At 41.9% G+C, this 17,757-nt stretch overlaps 1 long non-coding RNA gene across 1 annotated transcript in view; it reads right to left on the minus strand.

Moving 5' to 3' along the window:
• Nucleotides 1-7,808: 7,808 nt before the first annotated feature.
• LOC117283125 overlaps nucleotides 7,809-17,757 on the minus strand; it is a 95,460-nt gene continuing 85,511 nt past the window's right edge. Inside the window, exon 3 of the long non-coding RNA XR_004514139.1 lies at nucleotides 7,809-7,870. This is a non-coding gene — a long non-coding RNA (uncharacterized LOC117283125). The remainder of the gene's footprint in view (nucleotides 7,871-17,757) is intronic.

Below are 17,757 nucleotides of genomic sequence, written 5' to 3' on the forward strand. Positions count from 1 at the left end.
TGTGCCGTATGTCTTCATGGCGCAGCGCTTGAATAGTTAAGGTACATACGCCACACGTAATTTCACGACATGCCTTAATTCTTGGTACGACACTTTAAATTCGACAAGACACGTGTTTCCGAGTTAGTTATCGCAGTTCTTCAGAGATGGCTCTTTTAGCATATCGGACCACGAATTTAAGTACGTTTACCTTGTACACCTATATATTTACATGAAGCCCAATCAAAATAATAAAAAATTTAAAAGCTCGTCTCAAAGTTTACAACTTACAATTTCTTATTATTCTCCGACATTGCATAACAGATGGTCTTACAAATGACTCATTTCACAATTTATGGGCTTTCTATGTTTATTAATGTGACACATATTCGAAGCTGTTGGGACACTAAAAGCCCCCAGTAGGACACGCCTATCGCAAGCTAAGACGCATATGGACAAAGAGTTACTAGTAAACAGGTCAGGAATGACGAAATATTCGTGCAAGTAAATAGAGTGAAACCACTGAACATTCAGTAACATAGTCTTACTTCAGTTGTTCTCATTAGCGATTTCTTGATATCAAGGGAATATTTTGTCCATCGGTTCTCGTCCATTACGAAGAAAGGGTGGATGAATAACGCTTTTACGTGTTGTAGACAAAACAATGCTTCCATATTGAACCAAAAGGCTTCTAGACTGGATGGAATAATTGTATGTACCGCTATACATGTGCTTACAGCGTGTATATATCTACTTGCTTTCTTCTTAAGACAATCACAGAATGGTTGATATGGTACATTTAGTATCTCACAATAAGGTAAGAATATACAGGATTTTTGCGAATAAGATTCTGAGGAAAACATTTCTATCCAAGGGGGAGAAAGTAATGAGGGGATGAAGACAATTTTATAATGAGGAATTCCATAATTTATACGTCTACTCACTACCATATATAACTAGAAACAGAATCAAAGGAAATGGGATGGGCGGGGAACGTAGCACGTGGGGGAGACGAGAAAGGCCTACAAAATTTCTGTCGATAAATCTGAAGGGGAAGAAATCACCTGAAAGGATTACCGTAGATGGGAGGACAATATTAAAATGGATCCATGAAGAGATTGAAAGGATGCAGGCTGGATTCATCTGGCTCAGGATTAGTATCATTAGCTGACTCTTGTGAACGCAGTACTTAACTTTCTGATTTCTGGGAGGTATGTTTAATGACCGGCCGGTCACGGTAGCCGAGCGGTCTAAGGCATGTACTGTCTTCGCTCGCTTGAAAACCGGGATCGTTGGTTCGAATCCCACAGGGCATGGATGTTTAGTTTGTGTATGTGCGTTTTTCTGTGTTTGTGTACAGGTAGGGGCCTTGCGACGAGCTGATCACCCGCCCAAGGAGTCCTACCGAATGTGTAAGATCTAGAAAAACCGAAGTGAACAAGAGAAGTTCATGGAGGTACGCCTAGGCCCACTGGGGCTGTAGTGCCAAGGAAGAAAATGTTTAATGACCAGCTAAGCTTCTATCGGCTTCTCAACGAGGAGTCTCCTCCACGAAGTCAGTCATTTTGTGAATGGTTACGTGATCGTTAAACCGTGGGGGGAACAAACAAACAAACAAACAAACAAACAAACAAGCGAAGTGCAAATGTAAACAGAAACTTAGGGGGAGAACTTATGCATAAAGAGAGCTATCTTATAGAATACGATGCCGTGTGGTCTGGTAGAGGTGTATAACTACATGGCATCATGCTCACCGCCACTGAAACTTCAAATTTAACTTGTGATACATACTGTAATTTCCTTCGGGGGACGCGCGGTAGCGTAGTTGGTTGAGGCACTATGCTACAAGCCGGAAGGTCGCGGGTTCAAGTCCCGATGAGGTCATTGGATTTTTTCAATTGACCTAATCCTTCCAGCCGCACTATGGCCCTGGGGGTCGACTCAGTCTCTAACAGAAATGAGTACCAGGAATTAATTAAATAATTTTCCTGGGGAGTAAAGCTTGGCCGGCGCTTAAGGCTGACAACCCTACCGCCATCTTTGAGCCAATTGTCTAGATAATGTGGGACCCTCAACGTCTCACAACCCTATGGGCCTCCACGGCTTGTTACAGGGATAGCTTTACATTTACTTTTCTTTACATAATTTCCTTTAAATATATGACTGTATGTGGTAAGGATAGCAAAACCCATTTCTATACTTATGTTGCACTTATGTACTCCTATTACTTTGTATTTGTCAGATATGTTATCAGTGTTTCCTACCGTCGCCATTTTGCAATTGTTCACACGTAAACAATATGTTATATACGTAAAATATGAACGCATCTTCAAGCCTAGCTCCAATTTTAAATTTGTCGTCAGCATCACACCTAGAGGTGCATTATATTTCGTACTACTGTCATATTGTTGCCTTACATTAAAAAAAGTAAAAAAGTAAATCTAACCCTCTAGCAGGCCGTGAAGGCCCATAGGATTGTGAGACGTTAGGGTTCCACATTATCCAGACAATCGGCTCAAAGATGGCGGTAAGGTTGTCAGCCTTACGCGCCGGCCGCGCTTTACTCCCCAGGAAAATTATTTAAATAATTCCTGGTACTCATTTCTGTTAGAGGCTGAGTAAACCCCAGGGCCTAGTGCGGCTGGAAGAATTAGGTCAATTGAAAAAATTCAGTGACCTCATCGGGACTTGAACCCGCGACCTTCCGGCTTGTAGCATAGTCCCTCAACCAACTACGCTACCGCTACGTGTGTAAATACTGACGACCGTAAATTACAGGACGTGTGAATGTAGTTTTTATTTCCACACCGATTTCAATGCAGATTCATCATTCGCAGGACTGGGACAGAGTCAACGATGAGATACCACAAACCTATCTTCTTTTAGAAAACAGAATGCTTTTGCTTGCCCAGTTCCGTTTTCCCAACCTGCCTGGTCTTCTCGTTAAGAGAATACACAGGTGTATTAATGCGCAAGACGATTTAGGTACACCGATATTTCGTCGTTCGGCAAAATTAAGATATATAACCCATACAGTTATCCACGTCCACTACCAAGAAACCACAGGCAGTTAATGCATAAAGCGATCTATTTAGTATTTAAAAGAATTGTGACCATGCGGTGAATTATACAATAGTGGTGTAATGTCAAAACATTTCTCTCAAGGACCAAAAATGTAAATATAAATAATACCTCGGTATTTACTTCTTGCAATGAACATAGTTCCATGTGTGATTTGAGGTTCTCACGGGATTAACTATCAAGGGCACTGTCTTCTGAGAAGTAAGTCGTGTGGACTCCTGGAAGAGGACGTGGAGTACAAATATCCCAGAAAATAGTACTCTGCATAATTTCATGTCTCGGTTATGATGGTAATGTAAAGGATATCTGGGCCGTGCCATGACTCAGGCCGTTAGTCGCCGGCTTCCCACAGCGGCGGCCCGGATTCGAGCCCAGATCAGGTCATGTGGGATTTGTGGTGGACAAAGTGGCACTGGGGCAAGTTTCCTCCTAGTACTTCCGTTTTCCCTGCCAATTCTCATTCCACCGACTGCTCCACAATCACTATTACCTATCATCCGGGGCTGGTACATTAGGTCAATATTAGCCAGAGTACCAAGTAGACTCAGTCTCACCCCACATCAAGACACTAAACTAAAACTAAGCTACATCATATTTGAAAAATGCCGTCTTCTGGGATGTGGCGTCGACGTTTAGGAAGAAAATATCACTTCAATCTTCAGGGTAGAAAATCCGCGAGCGAGGAACCAGCGAGAGCAGGTGGCTGTAGACTCAGTCTGGTTCATCACTCGCGGATTTTCTACCCTGATGATGGAGGCGAAACTTTCTTCCGAAACGTTGATTCACACAAGCTCTAAACGGCGTCACATCCCAGAAGACGGCATTCTTCATAGTCACCGCCGTGAAAACCTCAAATCTTACTTTATATTCGGCTATATTTTTATATTTATTAAGGCGCATGCAGAAGATTAATGCAACACGCATCTAGTCACAGGGAATAGAAACAGTTTTCAGTCATCTCTTCTAACAGTAACCCACGTTGTCCCTCAGACTTTTTCATCATATCTTCATAACGCAGGGTACCTAAAGTCCTTTCTACGATTTCTTTCCCTCAACACGGTGTAGCAAAAACTTATTCACCGCCTGCTTTCAATAACATGTGGTCGCGCCTATTAGACAGCGCCCCATTCGTCCACTTTGTCGAATACACTGCGATATCCACGTCACAGCTTCCAAACCCACAAGATTCTAACCTTGAAGATGACAAATTTAATGTTTGTCGAAACGATGGAAAATCTATAAAATTCTATATGATGTATTCCCGAAAGACTAAGTCATGCATTACACTCCAGAAGCGAAAATCGAAAGACAAAAATAAGAGTTCATTAATTTTTGTTTGTTTAACGACGCTCTCAATATGGAAATTATACAACGTCGATGATAGGGACATTAATGAATATGGTAGGATCATGATTGGCCGACTCAGTACCACTTCGTACACCATAAATCTCACATGACCTTAACTGAGGTCGAACGCGGGCCGCCGCGGTGGGAATCCGGCTATTAACCGCCTGATCAATGGTGCGACAATGGTTTGGTGAAGATGTGTGATGAAAGAAATTATCAATTTCATTAGGCTACAGAAGAAGAGCTTATTTCAAGGAAAACCCAGGCAAAAATATGTTACATCAACTAAGTATCTCAAGACGGAAGCAACATGTGCTAACAGTCGTTTTTTTTTTCAAAGAGTATTTACTAAATGGCGAACGGAGAAGTTCGTGGAGGTAGGCCTAGGCCCACTGGGACTGTAGAGCCATGGAAAAAAAATACTAAATGACTGGGTCAATATCGACAAGTTAACATAACGGGATGATAATTAAAAAAAAACAATCCTGAATTTGGTTTATGAAAAGTAAAGGATAATTATTTGGAACGACGTCAGTTCAACGTTTCCCCTTTTTACATACTGTTATATATTTCACCTTTTTCCACCTTCACATTATACAAAAAGACTGGATCATTGTTTGAGACCAACTTCATTAAAATTAAGTGTCCGTAGGCTAACCCTGTTCCTGCAAACCCCATAATAAAACCAATTTACGATATGTTTCGTTTTTTATAAAAGGTCTGGATAACGTAAAAACGTGTTCAGATACGAAAACCTTAATGGTCTCAGTACAGTTGTTCTATTGTTATATATCATCATAAAATATTAAAATGCAATGATGAATTTATATTTCCCAACATTTAATTACTTAATAAGCATGTCTGTTAAACGTCAGAAGTCGCTTTGAATCGCTGTACAATAATTGTAACTAAATTAAGAGTAATTATTATATTTCTGAAGTACTGTGCAATTTTAATATTGTAACGTCCATTGAAAACGAAACGAGAGCCCCTTCCTTTATCTCCTCCATCCTTTCTCCTTTATTCCCTTTCCATTGTACATGTGTTATCTTTGACACCGAAAATTAACGCCATCTGTCAGACATTGTAAGTAACCACGTCCTCGTATCCCAAAAGCAACGGGTAGAAATTCATAAACCGTTTCCTACTTTACTTGTACATTCTTTTACGTTTTTGGAGTAGTAAAGATGATAATTAATAAACAGTGTTATTGAATTACGTGTCGTACCTTGACCGCCTTTGTGGTCTAGTGGTCAGAGTTCCCAGCTAAAGATTCAGAGGCACCGAGATCGATTCTCGGCGCTACCAGATTTTCTGAGAAGTAGTGGATCTGGAACGCGGTCCACTCAGCCTCGTGAGGATAACTGAGGAGCTGCTTGAATGGAATAGTAGCAGCACGGTCTAGAAAACCGAGATTAACCGCCGTGGGGAGCCGTTGCGCTGACTACGCGACATCCTCTATTAGCTAAAGTTGGCACTAACTTCACCGACAAGCGGCGGTCGCTCGTTCGGTATAGTTCGTTTGCACACTCAAGCCACAGAGTTTATTTTAGTCGTACCTTAACAGCCATGGTAAAAGTCCAACTTAAATTCCAACTGCCTGTAATGCAAAGTCCGTAGTTCGTATCCCTACCGCTCTATTCACATGAAAATATACAATGAACGGTTGGGTATTGCGAACTAATGAATGAATAATACGCCCCTTCAGGACCCGTAACGCGTGGATTCGCTTCCCGGTTGAGCTATCCAGAAACTTCATTGAGAGTCTACTATTTCTACTACTTCTGAAAACAGAACGCTCTGGATTGTAAAATGCTATCTGTGTGTGTGTAAACCTTTGAACGTAGTTCAAAAGTTTCGCTTTTCATAAATCTCTGCGAGATAATTTACTGGCACTTTATCTACCGATGCTCTGTCAACTATACAGACTATTTTGAGTAAAATTATCGGGCACGATAGTCATGACTGGTGAGCAACAAACAAAACAAAAAATAACAAACTCTGTGGTTTTAGTCCGCAAGCGAACTATACTGACCGAGCGACAACAGCTTGTCGGCGAAGTTAGTGCCAACTTTAGCGGATAGAGGGTGTCGCGTGGTCAGAGCTATGGATCCCCACGGCCGCTAATTTCGGGTTTCTATACAGGAGTCGCAATTTCCTTGAAATAGCTCCTCAGTTATCCTCACAAGGCTGAGTGGAACCCGTTCTACACCCACTACTTCTCAGAAAATCTGGTGGCGCCGGGAATTGAACCCGGTACTCTGGATCTGTAGCCAGGAACTCTGACCACTGGACCACTACATATATATCACACATAAGTCAGAGCCAGGTACACTAGCCAATACACTACAAAATGGAGATTTCGTCTTACTGGTGAAGAGAATTTGAATTATTAATAAAAATGTCAAACTCATTTGTATGCCATGTTTCTGTCAGCAGCTGAGAATTTCCATAAACTGAATTAAGTTGGTTTAGAGCCAAATTCCTTCTATTTCTTTCATTTTCACACATTTTATATTGGTCACGTTTAGGAGACATATATTCAGGATGGTCGTTGACCTTCTGCGTTCTTTCATAAGGACGGCCAAGAATGAGTGGCGTGCAACAGATGCGACGAAGAACACGAGGACAAGTTACACGTTATTGTGCAAGACAGTCTTCATTTTCTTCACAGATGCAGAAGTGCTTAAAGAGAAATTACACTATTCTACAAATACGTACACTAATTTAATAGAAAAAGTAAAGTCGATGTCGCACTATTTTACCCAGTACAATTCTTTACCAGTGTAATTTATTCCGAAGAGTTTCAAACATGTGCACTGACTTTTAGATTAATTAAAAGCTTATTATTTTGCAGTTATTCTTCAAGCTTGGCGGATTGGGTTCTCTGGTCTGTTGCCTCACTTATTCACTCATGGAGCTGAGCCCTTCTTGAGGAGCCGACAATTGTGCAGCTACTCAAGAATTTCCCAGCATTTTATGGAACCCGAAGATTCATTACAGCGTTCACAGGAGCCTTCCACTGGTCCCTATCCCGAGGCAGATCAATCCAATCCATACCATCCCATCCTATCTCTCTGAATCCATTTTAATATTGTCCACCCACCTACGTCTTTTTCTTCACAGTGGTCTCTTTTCTTCTGGCTTTCCTATACGCATTCCTCTTCTCCCCCATTCGTGCTACTATCGACTTCAGTAGACAGATTATGCTTTAAAACAGAAGTAATAATAACCATGTGGATGAACCTGGCAGGATATATAATGTATCCTATAATTATTTACACTTCATTTTTGGTGCCGGGCTGTCTGTTATCTTAACACATGTTTTTGCAAATTGCCCTATCGCTCTTTCCAGATGCGTGTTAACTTGAAACAGGCCATCATCATATATTTTCATATTTCTACTTACCCACTATCCATGACGGCAACATTCCATCTCATTCGAAGCTCGCAACCTCACAACCTAAAAATAAATAAATAACTAGTAAGCATGCGGAGCACATTACTGCAAGGACTGTTGCTACAATGAATGTAAAGGCGCTTCCACATTACTCGTGCTCGTGCTCGTGCTCGCCAGCCTTGTTCTCGTCGGGAGACTCGTCTGGCTTTTACTTTTGCTCGTAAATATTCGTCCACACTACTTCAGTTTCTCACCAGGCTTCGGTGCGTGAGGATCCGTATATTTACTCGTAGTGTGTATAGGCTGTAGTCGTATTATAATTTATTGGCTATAGTTTTTATATTAAAAATTTTAAATCTGCTTGTCTCGTGACTTGTCATTCGTCCACATTACTCGCGAGCATAGCGAGTCACACGAGCACGAGTACTGTGGACGCGCCTTTAAGCTTCAGTCGGTATAGCGACTGACCACAGGCTGGACGGCCGAGGAGTCGCACTTCTATTCCCGGTAAGGGTAACATTTCTCCTCTCCACGTCATCCAGTTTGGATCTGCGACCCACCCAGCGTCCTATCCAAGGGGTACTGGGGATTCTTTCCCCGGAGGTATAGTGGCCGGGACGTGAAACTGACCACAAACCTCTTAACTAGTGTCGAGGTCAAGAATACATCCACACCCCCATACGCCTTCATGGCATAATGCTTAATTAGTTAAGTAAAAGGACAATTTTTTCTACATTTTCATGTGAGCTCATAAAAACTTTGTCTACATCTTCGAACATAAATTATACATTGAGTAAAGTAAAGTTGGCCGTTCACGGTAGCCGAGCGGTCTAAGACATGTACTGTCTTCTCTCGTTTGGAAACCGTGATCGTGGGTTCGAATCCCACTCAGGGCATGGATGTTTAGTTTGTGTGTGTGCATTTTTCTGTGTTTGTGTACAGGTAGAGGCCTTGCGACGAGCTGATCACCCGCCCAAGGAGTCCTACCGAATGTGTAAGATCTAGAAAAACCGAAGTGAACGGAGAAGTACATGGAGGTAGGCCTAGGCCCACTGGGGCTGTAGTGCCAAGGGGAGGAAAAAGTAAAGTTGTCCTTGTGCTTAACTAATTAAGCATTATGCCATGAAGGCGTATGGGGGAGTGGATGCATAGAGCCAAGTTTTCTTGATCTTGGCACTAGTTGGAGGTGAATGGTCATCTTCACGCTCCTGCCGCTTTACCCCCGGGAAAGAGTCGCCGGTATCCATTGGCTAGGAGGCTGGGTGGGCCCCAGAGCCCGGCTGGACAACGTGGAGAAGAGAAAATTCTTGACCCTACTGGGACTCGAACCAGTGGCTATACCGACTGCGCTAACCTGGCTGCATTATAACTTAAGTTGGCAGGAGAAATATCCTGCACGTTCTATGAGTACTCCAGTATGAGCAACTTGGTTTCCAATGCACGCTGAGGACACAATCCAATTATTTTCTAATGATGACGCAATGATATGCATGTTGGGTCCTCAAATATATGTTATACAGAGAACAGTTCTGAGTTCTTGCTTCCTGCATAGTTATTTGTTTTATAATGAAGGAAATTCCGACAAGAAGACAACTTATGAGAGTGAATTTTGGTCTTCAAGAATTCATAATAACCTGCATTGTCATCACTCGTGCGAGGTACTTAACATTAATAATAATAAATATAACTAGATTCCATTGCTACAAGCTGGAAGGTCAAGGGTTCAAATCCCGATTAGGCCAATGAGTTTTTCAATTGATTTAATCCTTTCAGCCGCACTATGACCCTAGGATCGACTCAACCTCTACCAGAAATGAGTACCAGGAATCTTTATGGGAGGTACATGGAGGCCGACCCGTAAAGCTGACCTCACTATCTATGAGCCGATTGTCCAGAAAATATGGAAGTCTCGACGTCTCACAACCCTATGGGCCTCCAAGGCCTGTTACAGGGATAGGTTTACTTTTTACATATAACCGGATTCCGATGAAGTGCACATAGCCCAGAAACAACGCAAGAGTAAAGAAGCCACAACAGAATGCGTAGCAAATTACGACGATGCAGATAAGCAGATTCGCCAGCAGCTAGCACTAAAATACATACTCCAGACAGAACAAGGGTACAGGCCTAACTCACATGCACTTACTGTAGAACACTCTCTTTTGTGTTACTACGTCGTGTGGTTTGGTACATGTTTGCGGACTTTTCTCTGCTCAGTGCTGATTCTTCAAACATAAACTGTCCACCTATTAGATGCGCATCAGATGCTTATGCTGCTTCTATGGGCGTCGAAATATTTAAAACAAAAATGGTTTCTTTCAGTCATATTTTATAAGAACCGCTATATTTTCCTCTTTAATGCTTATCAGTACATTTTTTTTTCCTTGGCACTACAGTCCCAGTGGGCCTAAGCCTACCTCCATGAACTTCTCTGTTCACTTCGGTTTTTCTAGATCTAACACATTCGATAGGACTCCTTGGACGGGTGATCAGCTCGTCGCAAGGCCTCTCCCTGTATACAAACACAGAAAAACGCACACACACAAACTAAACATCCATGCCCTGAGTGAGATTCGAACCCACGATCCCGGTTTCCAAGCGAGCGAAGACAGTACATGCCTTAGACCGCTCGGCTACCGTGACCGGCTTATCAACACATTAACTGAATTAAAAATTTAATATATTTTTCTTTTCTCACCATCTAATGATAACTTTGAATGGAATTATTATTATTACTATATGCAAACAACAAAAACTGCGTTTTCTTTTTCTTTTATCTTTGCGATTCTTTCTTTCTTTCTTCTTCATGCTTAAATTGTAATTGGTGTGTTAAGTTATCAAGAAAATTATTAAAATATTATACTGAATTTTAATATTATTTATATGACATAAATTGTCTTGCCTCTGTCTTTTATTTGCGTATGTTTCTCTTCTACTTCATGCTTAAATTTTAATTTGCCTGTTAAATTATCAAGTAAATAGTTAAAAATTATGCTGACTAATTATTACTTATTATCACCATCATTAATTATTTTATTTAGTTTTTAATATGTTCTTTTTATATGTCCATTCTTCTTTGTTCACGCCTGTTCATATCCTCTGTATTAATGTTTTTTCTTCAGTGCTTGCCTGTAATTGTCTTTCAGTTGTTATGAGGCTCTTCAATAAATGAACTGAACTGTACTATGTTCCTGTGCTCCTATTTGAATCTTTGTTTCGAATACATCTAACAACTTTCTCCACATCTGTATCCCAAGGAGACAAACGTGCGTATTCACACCACGAAGTGCGCATGTGCAATCCATTATGATTATCCGATGAATAGATATTGTAATCGTCTCCTACTTCACCAATCTGTGTCAGAAACATGGAATTTTGGCACGAGCGTACGGAATGTGACGAAACTGCAACTGGATTCAGGAGAGAGTGAAGGTGGTTGCTACCGGTTGGCTACTGTCACAATATTATTTGGACACTACAACGCAGCCATACCAAGATAGGCACCCTCCCACATGTCCACTGGGTATATAAACGCGGGTCGACTGACCAGAAGGCACTGTGCATCCATCAGGAACAAGCAGACATCTCTTCCCTCTCATCATGTTTAAGCTGGTGAGTGCAACGGTGGCTTACAAACTGCTTACAGTTACAAACGTCAGCAAAAAATATATATTTGGATATATTTCTTGATCTCTGTTTTACAATATCAAATTACAAATATAAGAGGTTCTATAAAGATTACTAAAATATATGCAGTGATACAGTGTAGTCTTGGTAGGTAGTTATCAATGTTTCGGAGACATATGTTGCCTCCAACTTCGAGGAAAAAGATGGAGACAGCAGGTTCCTCCCAAAATGCTGGTAATCATATAATTGAGTTACTTTCTTTGTGATGAAAGATTTCTGAGAAAATTGGTAAAGTTTTATTTGGAGTTCATGTATGTTAGGGATTGTAATACACGAATTCATTCATTCATCTGTAATCTGTCGAGACGACAGGTCCACAGTCTCTTCCAAAACAGTTCCTCCACTTGATGCGATCGAGAGCTTTCTCTTTCAAATTAAAATATCCTCTTCTGTCCCCAAGGTCATCCAGCATCTTCTTACGTCTTCTTCCTCGTCTTCTGGGCACTTCTATCCGCCCCTCTATCTTTCCTTCAATAACTTCTTTTAGAAGGCAGTTACCGCGTAAGATATGACCAATCCAATTAGCCTTCCGTTTTCTTATTTCGTGTAGGATATTCCTCTGCTCACTGACTCTAAATAACACTTCTTCATTTCTCACATAATCGGTCCAACTGATCTTCTCCATCCTTCTCCAACACCACATTTCGAAGCTTAATATAGCGCTCAGGGTCATTGGTATACTCAAACCCCCTCACCACGATAAGGTGGAGCCACCAACGAGGGGGAAATACACGAATACCGAACCAAAATTAAATTCACCCAACAAATCTAACTCACACAGAGAGTGGGTCGTGTTCCGTTCCCGAAAGTACTTTGCACAGAAATGCTGTATGAAACTGGGAGATACCGTTCGTAAGACAAGTACTGACCAATAAAGGAAATAATGAACACAACGCAGTGTAGCCCGGTGAAAGTCAACCGACGTTTCGGGGGATTATGTCTCAATCTTCATGGTTGAAGACTGAGCATAGCAAGAAACCAATCATCAAGCAGCCAAAACGTCATTTGACTTTCAGCGGTCTACAGGGTGTTGCATCCCAGAAGATAGAACGTTACACAGCCACCACTGTGATAACTTCATATAGTACACAACGATTGAGATCAGGAAGTTATACAAAACTGCAACAAATGAAAATAAAGAGAGGAATGGTACTTTACAGTCAAACAGAATATTCGAAATATCACTCCATAAATTGAATAAAATGTCAATACTAGATATCTCTCGTTCAAAAGAAGTATTTATATTAACTTCAGGAAAAAAATAATATTGGTAAAACCTTCTCTGGCGATTAGGAGCGTGAATTCGGAGTCGAAGTCTAACTTTTCGGACGCCTCTTCTGTTTCTATCAACAGGGCATGATGTTCCTTGATGACAGAGGCACAGGAAGTCGCTGAAACGTTAACCTTTCCGAATTTATGCGGCTAGTTGCCCAACAGTATCACCCACCACTTCTAGTCGCCATGAGACCTTTCAACACTTACTACAGTACTAAACAATAATGACAAACCACGCATTTCTTCTGCGCAGGTTGTTTTCCTCGCCACCCTGGCAGTGGCACTGGCTGCCCCTGGAATCGTGAGTGCCCCTCTGGCAGCGGCACCACTAGCTGCCCCCTACGCTTATACAGCTCATGCTGCCTATCCTGCGCCACTGGCTGCATACACCACAGGAATTGGTTACCCTGCCTACAGCGCATATAGCGCCCCTATCGTCAGTGCTGCTTACTACGGCTAAGTGCAAGATGTCTCATATAATCTTGATACTTGCTTAGTCTTCAAACTGTGTATTTGTTGCTCTTTCTTTTCTTGACATTCGAATGACAAAACTGAAATAAATTCTCTACAGCCGCATAAATATATCTGATTCACTTTTCCACATCTCCAAACCATTCCAAACAAAACTGTGGAAGCTACAGTGTTTACAGCTGCAGAGGTTACGTTGGCTCTAATAAGATGGAGACACAATTATAAATTATAAATATGTATTTGGAAGGAGTCGGTCGTTTCCAATATCGCGATGTTAGTCCAGCATACACTTGGAGAGGCTGAGGAAAGCGGCGGAATATCTTTACCTCCTACCCCACCTGGATCCTGCGGCCCAAGCACCAAGGAGTTAGCAAAATGTAAGATTTGAGGCTTTCACGGCGGTGACTATGAAGAGAGCAGTATTCTGGGATTTGGCACCGTGTATATGTGGTGTTAACCGACACAGTCTGCTTTTACCGGTTCTCACGGTCTCTTCGCTTGCAGAATTCTTATAATTTTTCTTCTACCCTGAAGATGGAGGCGATACGTTCCTCCGAAACGTCGGTTAACACCACATATACACGGTGCCAAATCCCAGAAGACTGCTTTCTTCAGAGTTAGCAAAATGTTTAATTATTATGTCTGAAATGTCTATAGGCTTGATATCCAAAATATCGATTCCGGCATATTTCATAACTGAAAGCGTGACAGGTATCTGTGAAAACCTATCAAGGTAGGAACGGGAGACTTTACGCGGCTGCTTTCCTGTAATCCCATGTAATTTATAAGGTACGAGTATTAAGTCTGTCTAATGTGGATTTACCTAATGCGACGTTCTCGTGGAGCCCAACCGTCTCACTGACGAGGTTTTATTACGTATGTAGCACCAGGGCATACAAAATACCAACCTGTACATCATGGAGTGGAATTTCTTGCATACAATGCGGACCACAACGGTCGCGTGGTCCAGGGCTTCTACTACCTTCTGCCAACGGGACAGACTTCTGTATCCGAATCCCATCCAGGTTCGCTATTCCCCCCCTCTCCCCCCCCCTTACGTTTATGTTGTCCTGTGTAATTGATGGCCTGACTTTCCAACCAAAGAGCACCAGAAAATATCTAAAAGATTCACACTTCTTCTTTTCAGCTCTGCGTATTACGCCCCCTCCTATTCCAAATCATAATTAGCTTCTCACGCTATGAATCTTATAAAGAATGGGAATGGTTTCTATGGCAGCGGGATCGGTCCTTCGAAACGTTTCTAACTTCACAGGACATCACCAACGCAAAAACAAGTTCTGGGAAAAAGCAATCGCCTATTCCCCTTTGACACGGCACAGACTGCACAGAAAACGAAGAAATTAGGGGGAACAGGCAGATACACAGAGAGGATGATCCCATAAGCCTGTTAATAAAAATTAAGAGGGGTACACAAACTGACAGCAAGGTGATCTCATAAGCTTCCCTGACACGATACAGACCAAAGATAAAATAAAAATTAGGGGGATACACGGACATACAGAGAGAAAATTGTTCTCATAAGCCTCCTAGCAAAAATTATGGGATTATACACAGACAGCAAGGTGATCTCATAAGCCTCCTAGAAAAAATTATGTTATACACAGACACATGGCAAGGTGATCTCATGCGCCTCAAAATTAGATCGGACATACTGATAGATGGACAGACACAGACAGACAGCAAGGTGATCTCATTGGTCTTCTCTTGCATTTTCTAAATAATGAAAGTAGGCTAAAACATGGACATCCATCAAGACCCGCAGTGTGATTCGAACTCATGTTCCCAGTGTTCTGTTCAAGCTGTGAAAGACGGCACGGCGACCCTGATCGGCAAGATTCATACTGACAGAAGCTAATTCGGAATTGGAACAGGTCACAGGGCCTAATCAATAGAACCTGAAGAAGAAATATCACAGATATAAGCAGACATAGGTTTATTGTTCATTTTCAAAATGTCATGGCAATTAATTCATACCTACCTACCACTCGCCGCTACATCCCTTGGTGAGCCTTGACCTCCTCTACATCCAGTCTCCACAACCAACGCGTGCTGCCATAGGAATGGGCCCACGCATAATCTGAGACTGGTTGTTAGGTTTCTGAACAAATTATTTTTACAGGATGAGGTTGCTAGCCTCATGCCCAACCCCAAACCTGGAGGACCAGGGCATCTCTCTTGGTCTAGACTCTACCCTTTGACCTTCCTGGCATGAGTGACCCTACCGGTAGTTTAACTACCGCCTGCATAGCTCTCCAGGTCACAGAGTCAGGCAAGCCCCACCACCACGACAAGGTGCAGACATCTTTGGGGGGAGGTAATTAATTCATATCAGAATCTAATTAGGAATCTCTAGGTTAATCACAGAGCGCATATAACATCAATAACAACTGAGATGACACAAGAGTGTCCGTCCGTAGTACAGCAAGCGACCCGATGAGGCTGACAGTACGTTTTCCTGTTGACACTGCAGTGTCCCGAATGATTGATATATTATTCCATGTTGCAGAAACGTTATAACATGGTGCTCACTCCTCCGTCACTCGACACGAATTTAAACCTGAACTAGACATAACACTGAATAATGATACATGTAACTAGAACGAAGACTGTAGTTACGATAATTTTGCCACTTCGCTCCTAGTTCATTTCTGATCTCGTTGGTAACTGTAATACCGTGGTCTGTGAATACTGCAGCTCCTCATCTAGAGCCTGAATTCCAAACCTAATTCAACAGCGAAGTGGTGCTGAATAAATTGAAGGGGTTCAGCAAGGGCAGATTAGTCGAGGACTAACCCACCACTTCTCCAGTTTAATAATGAAATTATGGACACTAAAGGAACAGGAGCTCTGATTAATATTCTACAGGCCATGTTTCATTGATGAACGCAGAAAACTATCACTCGAAGCACAACCAAATGATTTGCCAAGTCACACTCAGTAGTCTGGCGTAGCGATAATGTCTAGATCAGGAATGTCCATCGCGTCGATCGCGGGACGTTTTTTGGTCGATCTCATAGGCCTGTGAGGAAATTATACGTGAAAAACTTGTAAATTCACTTGCAATATAATATGATTATATTCAGATTGCTCATTCCTATTTTTCTGTTCTTATGTAGCTTACGTGAAAATTGCTTTACATTTGTGTTAAGTGAACTGCGGGGAAGTCCCTACTCTATCCTTATCACGTGAACTCTTATTTCATCACTCGTCGTCAGCCGCGTGTGTTCTGATGCAACAGTGATCGACAGAACGTGTGATTCACTTCGTTCCCTCCCTCCAGTCAATTGTGAATCCCCGTACGTTGAACTAACAAGTGAGTCGTATTTTTATAATAGCTGTTAGTGGAGATTTGTCGCTTTGCTGTGCATTAAACAAATATACAGTTTGGGGATGAGCTCAGTGTAATAAAAGGGGCAGTAAGTGCTCTGCCCACGTTATTTTATTAATTTCGAAAGCGTTTGCATGCGTGTGCGTGTGTCAGACAAAACAGTTACCTCAGTATAGTGGAAAATGCAACGCCTCAGTATCCTTGCCAAAAAAGGGTAATCTGGAACGTCATTATAATGCTCTCCACAGCAATAGGTATGATGCTGATTTTCCACCCAAAAGTTAAATTCGTAAACTTAAGCTAAAAGAACTTAAATCGAAATTAGCTGCACAACAACAGTTGATGGCAAAACCAATGTCACTTTCTAACAATGCAACCAAATATCCTTCAAGGTCAGCAATCTGATCGTTAAAACATGCAAACCTTTCACTGAAGGGGAAACTGTAAACGAGTGCTTTCTTGAAATAGCTGATATTCTTTTTGAAGGATTTAAAAATAAGAAAGAGATCATAGCTACTATTCAAGATCTTTAATTACCAAGAAACACCATTGTGCGGCGAATAGAAATGATGTGTGGAAACATAACTGAACAGTTGCTGAAAGATGTTTCCAATTGTGTTGCTTTTCCCCTCCAACTGGATGAATCTACAGACATCAGAGACAGCCAAGTTACTAGTTGCTTTTACAGCAAACATCATGTGTCGTGTTATTTTTACCAATATTTTTGCCTAAAGCGAGGTACGACGATAGGAGGGGGTGGCAGATCAATGGCAGTTCTGACACTAAAAAGTCTATCACAACCTGTTTGAAGCTGGACATGCTTGCTCTAGATTTTCATCCGGGAGGTGCTCGGTACGAATCTCAACCCGGACACCGATTATCCTGACTGATATTCCTTGTGGTTTTCTTCAGTCCCTCCAGGCAAATGCTGGAATAGTATCTAGAATACATGATCGCCCATAGCTCGAGCGGTTAGTCGCTGGTTTCCCGCCGCGGCGGCCTAGGTTCGATCCCGGGGTCTGGTCAAGTGGGATATGTGGGATTGCTCCACAATCACCCTCACCTATCGTCTATGGCTGGTACAATAGGCCAATAGTGGCCGCAGTACAAGTGGACTTAGTCCCACCCCACTAAGAATAAAAAAAATGTAAAGCTATTCCTGTACCAG

The sequence above is a fragment of the Cryptotermes secundus genome, unplaced genomic scaffold (genome assembly GCF_002891405.2).
Source record: "Cryptotermes secundus unplaced genomic scaffold, Csec_1.0 scaffold160, whole genome shotgun sequence".
NCBI classification, from domain to species: domain Eukaryota; kingdom Metazoa; phylum Arthropoda; class Insecta; order Blattodea; family Kalotermitidae; genus Cryptotermes; species Cryptotermes secundus.